We start from the raw sequence: 10,527 nt of genomic DNA, 5'->3' as shown, positions 1-10,527 counted from the left end.
GAGAATGTTTGACGTGTTCTAAGGTCAAAGCTGAGCATCAGAAACCATCAGGTCTACTTCAACAACCCGAAATCTCGGAATGGAAATGGGAAAACATTACCATGGATTTCATCACTAAATTGCCAAGGACTGCAAGTGGTTTTGATACTATTTGGGTAATAGTTGATCGTCTCACCAAATCAGCACACTTCCTACCAATAAGAGAAGATGACAAGATGGAGAAGTTAGCACGACTGTATTTGAAGGAAGTCGTCTCCAGACATGGAATACCAATCTCTATTATCTCTGATAGGGATGGTAGATTTATTTCAAGATTCTGGCAGACATTACAGCAAGCATTAGGAACTCGTCTAGACATGAGTACTGCCTATCATCCACAAACTGATGGGCAGAGCGAAAGGACGATACAAACGCTTGAAGACATGCTACGAGCATGTGTTATTGATTTCGGAAACAGTTGGGATCGACATCTACCGTTAGCAGAATTTTCCTACAACAACAGCTACCATTCAAGCATTGAGATGGCGCCGTTTGAAGCACTTTATGGTAGAAAGTGCAGGTCTCCGATTTGTTGGAGTGAAGTGGGGGATAGACAGATTACGGGTCCGGAGATTATACAAGAAACTACCGAGAAGATCATCCAAATTCAACAACGGTTGAAAACCGCCCAAAGTCGACAAAAGAGCTACGCTGACATTAAAAGAAAAGATATAGAATTTGAAATTGGAGAGATGGTCATGCTTAAAGTTGCACCTTGGAAAGGCGTTGTTCGATTTGGTAAACGAGGGAAATTAAATCCAAGGTATATTGGACCATTCAAGATTATTGATCGTGTCGGACCAGTAGCTTACCGACTAGAGTTACCTCAACAACTCATGGCTGTACATAACACTTTCCACGTCTCGAATTTGAAGAAATGTTTTGCTAAAGAAGATCTCACTATTCCGTTAGATGAAATCCAAATCAACGAAAAACTTCAATTCATCGAAGAACCCGTCGAAATAATGGATCGTGAGGTTAAAAGACTTAAGCAAAACAAGATACCAATTGTTAAGGTTCGATGGAATGCTCGTAGAGGACCCGAGTTCACCTGGGAGCGTGAAGATCAGATGAAGAAGAAACACCCACATCTATTTCCAGAAGATTCGTCAACACCTTCAACAGCTTAAAATTTCGGGACGAAATTTATTTAACGGGTAGGTACTGTAGTGACCCGAACTTTTCCATGTTTATATATATTAATTGAGATTGATATTTACATGATTAAATGTTTCCAACATGTTAAGCAATCAAACTTGTTAAGACTTGATTAATTGAAATATGTTTCATATAGACAATTGACCACCCAAGTTGATCGGTGATTCACGAACGTTAAAACTTGTAAAAACTATATGATGACATATATATGGATATATATATATAGTTAACATGATACTATGATAAGAAAACATATCATAAAGTATATTAACAATGAACTACATATGTAAAAACAAGACTACTAACTTAATGATTTTTAAACGAGACATATATGTAACGATTATCGTTGTAAAGACATTTAATGTATATATATCATATTAAGAGATATTCATACATGATAATATCATGATAATATCATGATAATATAATAATTTAAAATCTCATTTGATATTATAAACATTGGGTTAACAACATTTAACAAGATCGTTAACCTAAAGGTTTCAAAACAACACTTACATGTAACGACTAACGATGACTTAACGACTCAGTTAAAATGTATATACATGTAGTGTTTTAATATGTATTTATACACTTTTGAAAGACTTCAATACACTTATCAAAATACTTCTACTTAACAAAAATGCTTACAATTACATCCTCGTTCAGTTTCATCAACAATTCTACTCGTATGCACCCGTATTCGTATTCGTACAATACAAAGCTTTTAGATGTATGTACTATTGGTATATACACTCCAATGATCAGCTCTTAGCAGCCCATGTGAGTCACCTAACACATGTGGGAACCATCATTTGGCAACTAGCATGAAATATCTCATAAAATTACAAAAATATGAGTAATCATTCATGACTTATTTACATGAAAACAAAATTACATATCCTTTATATCTAATCCATACACCAATGACCAAAAACACCTACAAACACTTTCATTCTTCAATTTTCTTCATCTAATTGATCTCTCTCAAGTTCTATCTTCAAGTTCTAAGTGTTCTTCATAAATTCCAAAAGTTCTAGTTTCATAAAATCAAGAATACTTTCAAGTTTGCTAGCTCACTTCCAATCTTGTAAGGTGATCATCCAACCTCAAGAAATCTTTGTTTCTTACAGTAGGTTATCATTCTAATACAAGGTAATAATCATATTCAAACTTTGGTTCAATTTCTATAACTATAACAATCTTATTTCAAGTGATGATCTTACTTGAACTTGTTTTCGTGTCATGATTCTACTTCAAGAACTTCGAGCCATCCAAGGATCCATTGAAGCTAGATCCATTTTTCACTTTTCCAGTAGGTTTATTCAAGGAACTTAAGGTAGTAATGATGTTCATAACATCATTCGATTCATACATATAAAGCTATCTTATTCGAAGGTTTAAACTTGTAATCACTAGAACATAGTTTAGTTAATTCTAAACTTGTTCGCAAACAAAAGTTAATCCTTCTAACTTGACTTTTAAAATCAACTAAACACATGTTCTATATCTATATGATATGCTAACTTAATGATTTAAAACCTGGAAACACGAAAAACACCGTAAAACCGGATTTACGCCGTCGTAGTAACACCGCGGGCTGTTTTGGGTTAGTTAATTAAAAACTATGATAAACTTTGATTTAAAAGTTGTTATTCTGAGAAAATGATTTTTATTATGAACATGAAACTATATCCAAAAATTATGGTTAAACTCAAAGTGGAAGTATGTTTTCTAAAATGGTCATCTAGACGTCGTTCTTTCGACTGAAATGACTACCTTTACAAAAACGACTTGTAACTTATTTTTCCGACTATAAACCTATACTTTTTCTGTTTAGATTCATAAAATAGAGTTCAATATGAAACCATAGCAATTTGATTCACTCAAAACGGATTTAAAATGAAGAAGTTATGGGTAAAACAAGATTGGATAATTTTTCTCATTTTAGCTACGTGAAAATTGGTAACAAATCTATTCCAACCATAACTTAATCAACTTGTATTGTATATTATGTAATCTTGAGATACCATAGACACGTATACAATGTTTCGACCTATCATGTCGACACATCTATATATATTTCGGAACAACCATAGACACTCTATATGTGAATGTTGGAGTTAGCTATACAGGGTTGAGGTTGATTCCAAAATATATATAGTTTGAGTTGTGATCAATACTGAGATACATATACACTGGGTCGTGGATTGATTCAAGATAATATTTATCGATTTATTTCTGTACATCTAACTGTGGACAACTAGTTGTAGGTTACTAACGAGGACAGCTGACTTAATAAACTTAAAACATCAAAATATATTAAAAGTGTTGTAAATATATTTTGAACATACTTTGATATACATGTATATATTGTTATAGGTTCGTGAATCAACCAGTGGCCAAGTCTTACTTCCCGACGAAGTAAAAATCTGTGAAAGTGAGTTATAGTCCCACTTTTAAAATCTAATATTTTTGGGATGAGAATACATGCAGGTTTTATAAATGATTTACAAAATAGACACAAGTACGTGAAACTACATTCTATGGTTGAATTATCGAAATCGAATATGCCCCTTTTTATTAAGTCTGGTAATCTAAGAATTAGGGAACAGACACCCTAATTGACGTGAATCCTAAAGATAGATCTATTGGGCTTAACAAACCCCATCCAAAGTACCGGATGCTTTAGTACTTCGAAATTTATATCATATCCGAAGGGTGTCCCGGAATGATGGGGATATTCTTATATATGCATCTTGTTATTGTCGGTTACCAGGTGTTCACCATATGAATGATTTTTATCTCTATGTATGGGATGTGTATTGAAATATGAAATCTTGTGGTCTATTGTTACGATTTGATATATATAGGTTAAACCTATAACTCACCAACATTTTTGTTGACGTTTAAAGCATGTTTATTCTCAGGTGAATATTAAGAGCTTCCGCTGTTGCATACTAAAATAAGGACAAGATTTGAAGTCCATGTTTGTATGATATTGTGTAAAAACTGCATTCAAGAAACTGATTTCGATGTAACATATTTGTATTGTAAACCATTATGTAATGGTCGTGTGTAAACAGGATATTTTAGATTATCATTATTTGATAATCTACGTAAAGCTTTTTAAACCTTTATTTATGAAATAAAGGTTATGGTGTGTTTTAAAAATGAATGCAGTCTTTGAAAAACGTCTCATATAGAGGTCAAAACCTCGCAACGAAATCAATTAATATGGAACGTTTTTAATCAATAAGAACGGGACATTTCAAACAGAACGAAAGGAACAAATGGTGTCGGAACGAGTTATGGCGGAGCAAGTAGTGTCGGAGCAAGTTATGCCAATGTAGTTTGTTATAAATGTGGAAAACCGGGCCACATTATTAGAAATTGCCCGAACCAGGAGAACACGAATGGACAAGGCCGCGGAAGAGTTTTCAATATTAATGCGGCAGAGGCACAGGAAGACCCGGAGCTTGTTACGGGTACGTTTCTTATTGACAATAAATCTGCTTACGTTTTATTTGATTCGGGTGCGGATAGAAGCTATATGAGTAGAGATTTTTGTGCTAAATTAAGTTATCCATTGATGCCTTTGGATAGTAAATTTTTACTCGAATTAGCAAATGGTAAATTAATTTCAGCAGATAATATATGTCGGAATCGAGAAATTAAACTGGTTAGCGAAACATTTAAGATTGATTTGATACCAGTAGAGTTAGGGAGTTTTGATGTGATAATCGGTATGGACTGGTTGAAAGAAGTGAAAGCAGAGATCGTTTGTTACAAAAATGCAATTCGCATTATACGAGAAAAAGGAAAACCCTTAATGGTGTACGGAGAAAAGGGCAACACGAAGCTACATCTTATTAGTAATTTGAAGGCACAAAAACTAATAAGAAAAGGTTGCTATGCTGTTCTAGCACACATCGAGAAAGTACAAACTGAAGAAAAGAGCATCAATGATGTTCCCGTCACAAAAGAATTTCCCGATGTATTTTCGAAAGAATTACCGGGATTACCCCCACATCGATCCGTTGAATTTCAAATAGATCTTGTACCAAGAGCTGCACCAATAGCTCGTGCTCCTTACAGACTCGCACCCAGCGAGATGAAAGAACTGCAAAGCCAATTACAAGAACTTTTAGAGCGTGGTTTCATTCGACCAAGCACATCACCGTGGGGAGCTCCTGTTTTGTTTGTCAAGAAGAAAGATGGTACATTCAGGTTGTGTATCGACTACCGAGAGTTGAACAAACTTACCATCAAGAACCGCTACCCACTACCGAGAATCGACGACTTATTTGATCAACTACAAGGCTCATCTGTTTATTCAAAGATTGACTTACGTTCCGGGTATCATCAAATGCGGGTGAAAGAAGATGATACTCCAAAGACTGCTTTCAGAACACGTTACGGTCATTACGAGTTTATGGTCATGCCGTTTGGTTTAACTAATGCACCAGCTGTGTTCATGGACCTTATGAACCGAGTATGTGGACCATACCTTGACAAGTTTGTCATTGTTTTCATTGATGACATACTTATTTACTCAAAGAATGACCAAGAACACGGTGAACATTAGAGAAAAGTGTTAGAAGTATTGAGGAAGGAAGAATTGTACGCTAAGTTTTCAAAGTGTGCATTTTGGTTGGAAGAAGTTCAATTCCTCGGTCACATAGTGAACAAAGAAGGTATTAAGGTGGATCCGGCAAAGATAGAAACTGTTGAAAAGTGGGAAACCCCGAAAACTCCGAAACACATACGCCAATTTTTAGGACTAGCTGGTTACTACAGAAGGTTCATCCAAGACTTTTCCAGAATAGCAAAACCCTTGACTGCATTAACGCATAAAGGGAAGAAATTTGAATGGAATGATGAACAAGAGAAAGCGTTTCAGTTATTGAAGAAAAAGCTAACTACGGCACCTATATTGTCATTGCCTGAAGGGAATGATGATTTTATGATTTATTGTGACGCATCAAAGCAAGGTCTTGGTTGTGTATTAATGCAACGAACGAAGGTGATTGCTTATGCGTCTAGACAATTGAAGATTCCCGAACAAAATTATACGACGCATGATTTGGAATTAGGCGCGGTTGTTTTTGCATTAAAGACTTGGAGGCACTACTTATATGGGGTCAAAAGTATTATATATACCGACCACAAAAGTCTTCAACACATATTTAATCAGAAACAACTGAATATGAGGCAGCGTAGGTGGATTGAATTATTGAATGATTACGACTTTGAGATTCGTTACCACCCGGGGAAGGCAAATGTGGTAGCCGATGCCTTGAGCAGGAAGGACAGAGAACTCATTCGAGTGAAATCTATGAATATAATGATTCATAATAACATTACTACTCAAATAAAGGAGGCACAACAAGGAGTTTTAAAAGAGGGAAATTTAAAGGATGAAATACCCAAAGGATCGGAGAAGCATCTTAATATTCGGGAAGACGGAACCCGGTATAGGGCTGAAAGGATTTGGGTACCAAAATTTGGAGATATGAGAGAAATGGTACTTAGAGAAGCTCATAAAACCAGATACTCAATACATCCTGGAACGGGGAAGATGTACAAGGATCTCAAGAAACATTTTTGGTGGCCGGGTATGAAAGCCGATGTTGCTAAATACGTAGGAGAATGTTTGACGTGTTCTAAGGTCAAAGCTGAGCATCAGAAACCATCAGGTCTACTTCAACAACCCGAAATCCCAGAATGGAAATGGGAAAACATTACCATGGATTTCATCACTAAATTGCCAAGGACTGCAAGTGGTTTTGATACTATTTGGGTAATAGTTGATCGTCTCACAAAATCAGCACCCTTTCTGCCAATAAGAGAAGATGACAAGATGGAGAAGTTAGCACGACTGTATTTGAAGGAAGTCGTCTCCAGACATGGAATACCAATCTCTATTATCTCTGATAGGGATGGCAGATTTATTTCAAGATTCTGGCAGACATTACAGCAAGCATTAGGAACTCGTCTAGACATGAGTACTGCCTATCATCCACAAACTGATGGGCAGAGCGAAAGGACGATACAAACGCTTGAAGACATGCTACGAGCATGTGTTATTGATTTCGGAAACAGTTGGGATCGACATCTACCGTTAGCAGAATTTTCCTACAATAACAGCTACCATTCAAGCATTGAGATGGCGCCGTTTGAAGCACTTTATGGTAGAAAGTGCAGGTCTCCGATTTGTTGGAGTGAAGTGGGGGATAGACAGATTACGGGTCCGGAGATTATACAAGAAACTACCGAGAAGATCATCCAAATTCAACAACGGTTGAAAACCGCCCAAAGTCGACAAAAGAGCTACGCTGACATTAAAAGAAAAGATATAGAATTTGAAATTGGAGAGATGGTCATGCTTAAAGTTGCACCTTGGAAAGGCGTTGTTCGATTTGGTAAACGAGGGAAATTAAATCCAAGGTATATTGGACCATTCAAGATTATTGATCGTGTCGGACCAGTAGCTTACCGACTTGAGTTACCTCAACAACTCGTGGCTGTACATAACACTTTCCACGTCTCGAATTTGAAGAAATGTTTTGCTAAAGAAGATCTCACTATTCCGTTAGATGAAATCCAAATCAACGAAAAACTTCAATTCATCGAAGAACCCGTCGAAATAATGGATCGTGAGGTTAAAAGACTTAAGCAAAACAAGATACCAATTGTTAAGGTTCGATGGAATGCTCGTAGAGGACTCGAGTTCACCTGGGAGCGTGAAGATCAGATGAAGAAGAAATACCCGCATCTATTTCCAGAAGATTCGTCAACACCTTCAACAACTTAAAATTTCGGGACGAAATTTATTTAACGGGTAGGTACTGTAGTGACCCGAACTTTTCCATGTTTATATATATTAATTGAGATTGATATTTACATGATTAAATGTTTCCAACATGTTAAGAAATTAAACTTGTTAAGACTTGATTAATTGAAATAGGTTTCATATAGACAATTGACCACCCAAGCTGACCGGTGATTCACGAACGTTAAAACTTGTAAAAACTATATGATGACATATATATGGATATATATATATTTAACATGATACTATGATAAGTAAACATATCATTAAGTATATTAACAATGAACTACATATGTAAAAACAAGACTACTAACTTAATGATTTTTAAACGAGACATTTATGTAACGATTATCGTTGTAAAGACATTTAATGTATATATATCATATTAAGAGATATTCATACATGATAATATCATGATAATATAATAATTTAAAATCTCATTTGATATTATAAACATTGGATTAACAACATTTAACAAGATCGTTAACCTAAAGGTTTCAAAACAACACTTACATGTAACGACTAACGATGACTTAACGACTCAGTTAAAATGTATATACATGTAGTGTTTTAATATGTATTTATACACTTTTGAAAGACTTCAATACACTTATCAAAATACTTCTACTTAACAAAAATGCTTACAATTACATCCTCGTTCAGTTTCATCAACAATTCTACTCGTATGCACCCGTATTCGTACTCGTACAATACACAGCTTTTAGATGTATGTACTATTGGTATATACACTCCAATGATCAGCTCTTAGCAGCCCATGTGAGTCACCTAACACATGTGGAAACCATCATTTGGCAACTAGCATGAAATATCTCATAAAATTACAAAAATATGAGTAATCATTCATGACTTATTTACATGAAAACAAAATTACATATCCTTTATATCTAATCCATACACCAATGACCAAAAACACCTACAAACACTTTCATTCTTCAATTTTCTTCATCTAATTGATCTCTCTCAAGTTCTATCTTCAAGTTCTAAGTGTTCTTCATAAATTTCAAAAGTTCTAGTTTCATAAAATCAAGAATACTTTCAAGTTTGCTAGCTCACTTCCAATCTTGTAAGGTGATCATCCAACCTCAAGAAATCTTTGTTTCTTACAGTAGGTTATCATTCTAATACAAGGTAATAATCATATTCAAACTTTGGTTCAATTTCTATAACTATAACAATCTTATTTCAAGTGATGATCTTACTTGAACTTGTTTTCGTGTCATGATTCTGCTTCAAGAACTTCGAGCCATCCAAGGATCCGTTGAAGCTAGATCCATTTTTCTATTTTCCAGTAGGTTTATCCAAGGAACTTAAGGTAGTAATGATGTTCATAACATTATTCGATTCATACATATAAAGCTATCTTATTCGAAGGTTTAAACTTGTAATCACTAGAACATAGTTTAGTTAATTCTAAACTTGTTCGCAAACAAAAGTTAATCCTTCTAACTTGACTTTTAAAATTAACTAAACACATGTTCTATATCTATATGATATGCTAACTTAATTATTTAAAACCTGGAAACACGAAAAACACCGTAAAACCGGATTTACGCCGTCGTAGTAACACCGCGGGCTGTTTTGGGTTAGTTAATTAAAAACTATGATAAACTTTGATTTAAAAGTTGTTATTCTGAGAAAATGATTTTTATTATGAACATGAAACTATATCCAAAAATTATAGTTAAACTCAAAGTGGAAGTATGTTTTCTAATATGGTCATCTAGACGTCGTTCTTTCGACTGAAATGACTACCTTTACAAAAACGACTTGTAACTTATTTTTCTGACTATAAACCTATACTTTTTCTGTTTAGATTCATAAAATAGAGTTCAATATGAAACCATAGCAATTTGATTCACTCAAAACGGATTTAAAATGAAGAAGTTATGGGTAAAACAAGATTGGATAATTTTTCTCATTTTAGCTACGTGAAAATTGGTAACAAATATATTCCAACCATAACTTAATCAACTTGTATTGTATATTATGTAATCTTGAGATACCATAGACACGTATACAATGTTTCGACCTATCATGTCGACACATCTATATATATTTCGGAACAACCATAGACACTCTATATGTGAATGTTGGAGTTAGCTATACAGGGTTGAGGTTGATTCCAAAATATGTATAGTTTGAGTTGTGATCAATACTGAGATACGTATACACTGGGTCGTGGATTGATTCAAGATAATATTTATCGATTTATTTCTGTATATCTAACTGTGGACAACTAGTTGTAGGTTACTAACGAGGACAGCTGACTTAATAAACTTAAAACATCAAAATATATTAAAAGTGTTGTAAATATATTTTGAACATACTTTGATATATATGTATATATTGTTATAGGTTCGTGAATCAACCAGTGGCCAAGTCTTACTTCCCGACGAAGTAAAAATCTGTGAAAGTGAGTTATAGTCCCACTTTTAAAATCTAATATTTTTGGGATGAGAATACATGCAGGTTTTATA

The sequence above is a fragment of the Rutidosis leptorrhynchoides genome, chromosome 5 (genome assembly GCF_046630445.1).
Source record: "Rutidosis leptorrhynchoides isolate AG116_Rl617_1_P2 chromosome 5, CSIRO_AGI_Rlap_v1, whole genome shotgun sequence".
Taxonomy (NCBI): Eukaryota; Viridiplantae; Streptophyta; class Magnoliopsida; order Asterales; family Asteraceae; genus Rutidosis; species Rutidosis leptorrhynchoides.
Note: the sequence above shows the minus strand (reverse complement) of the source record.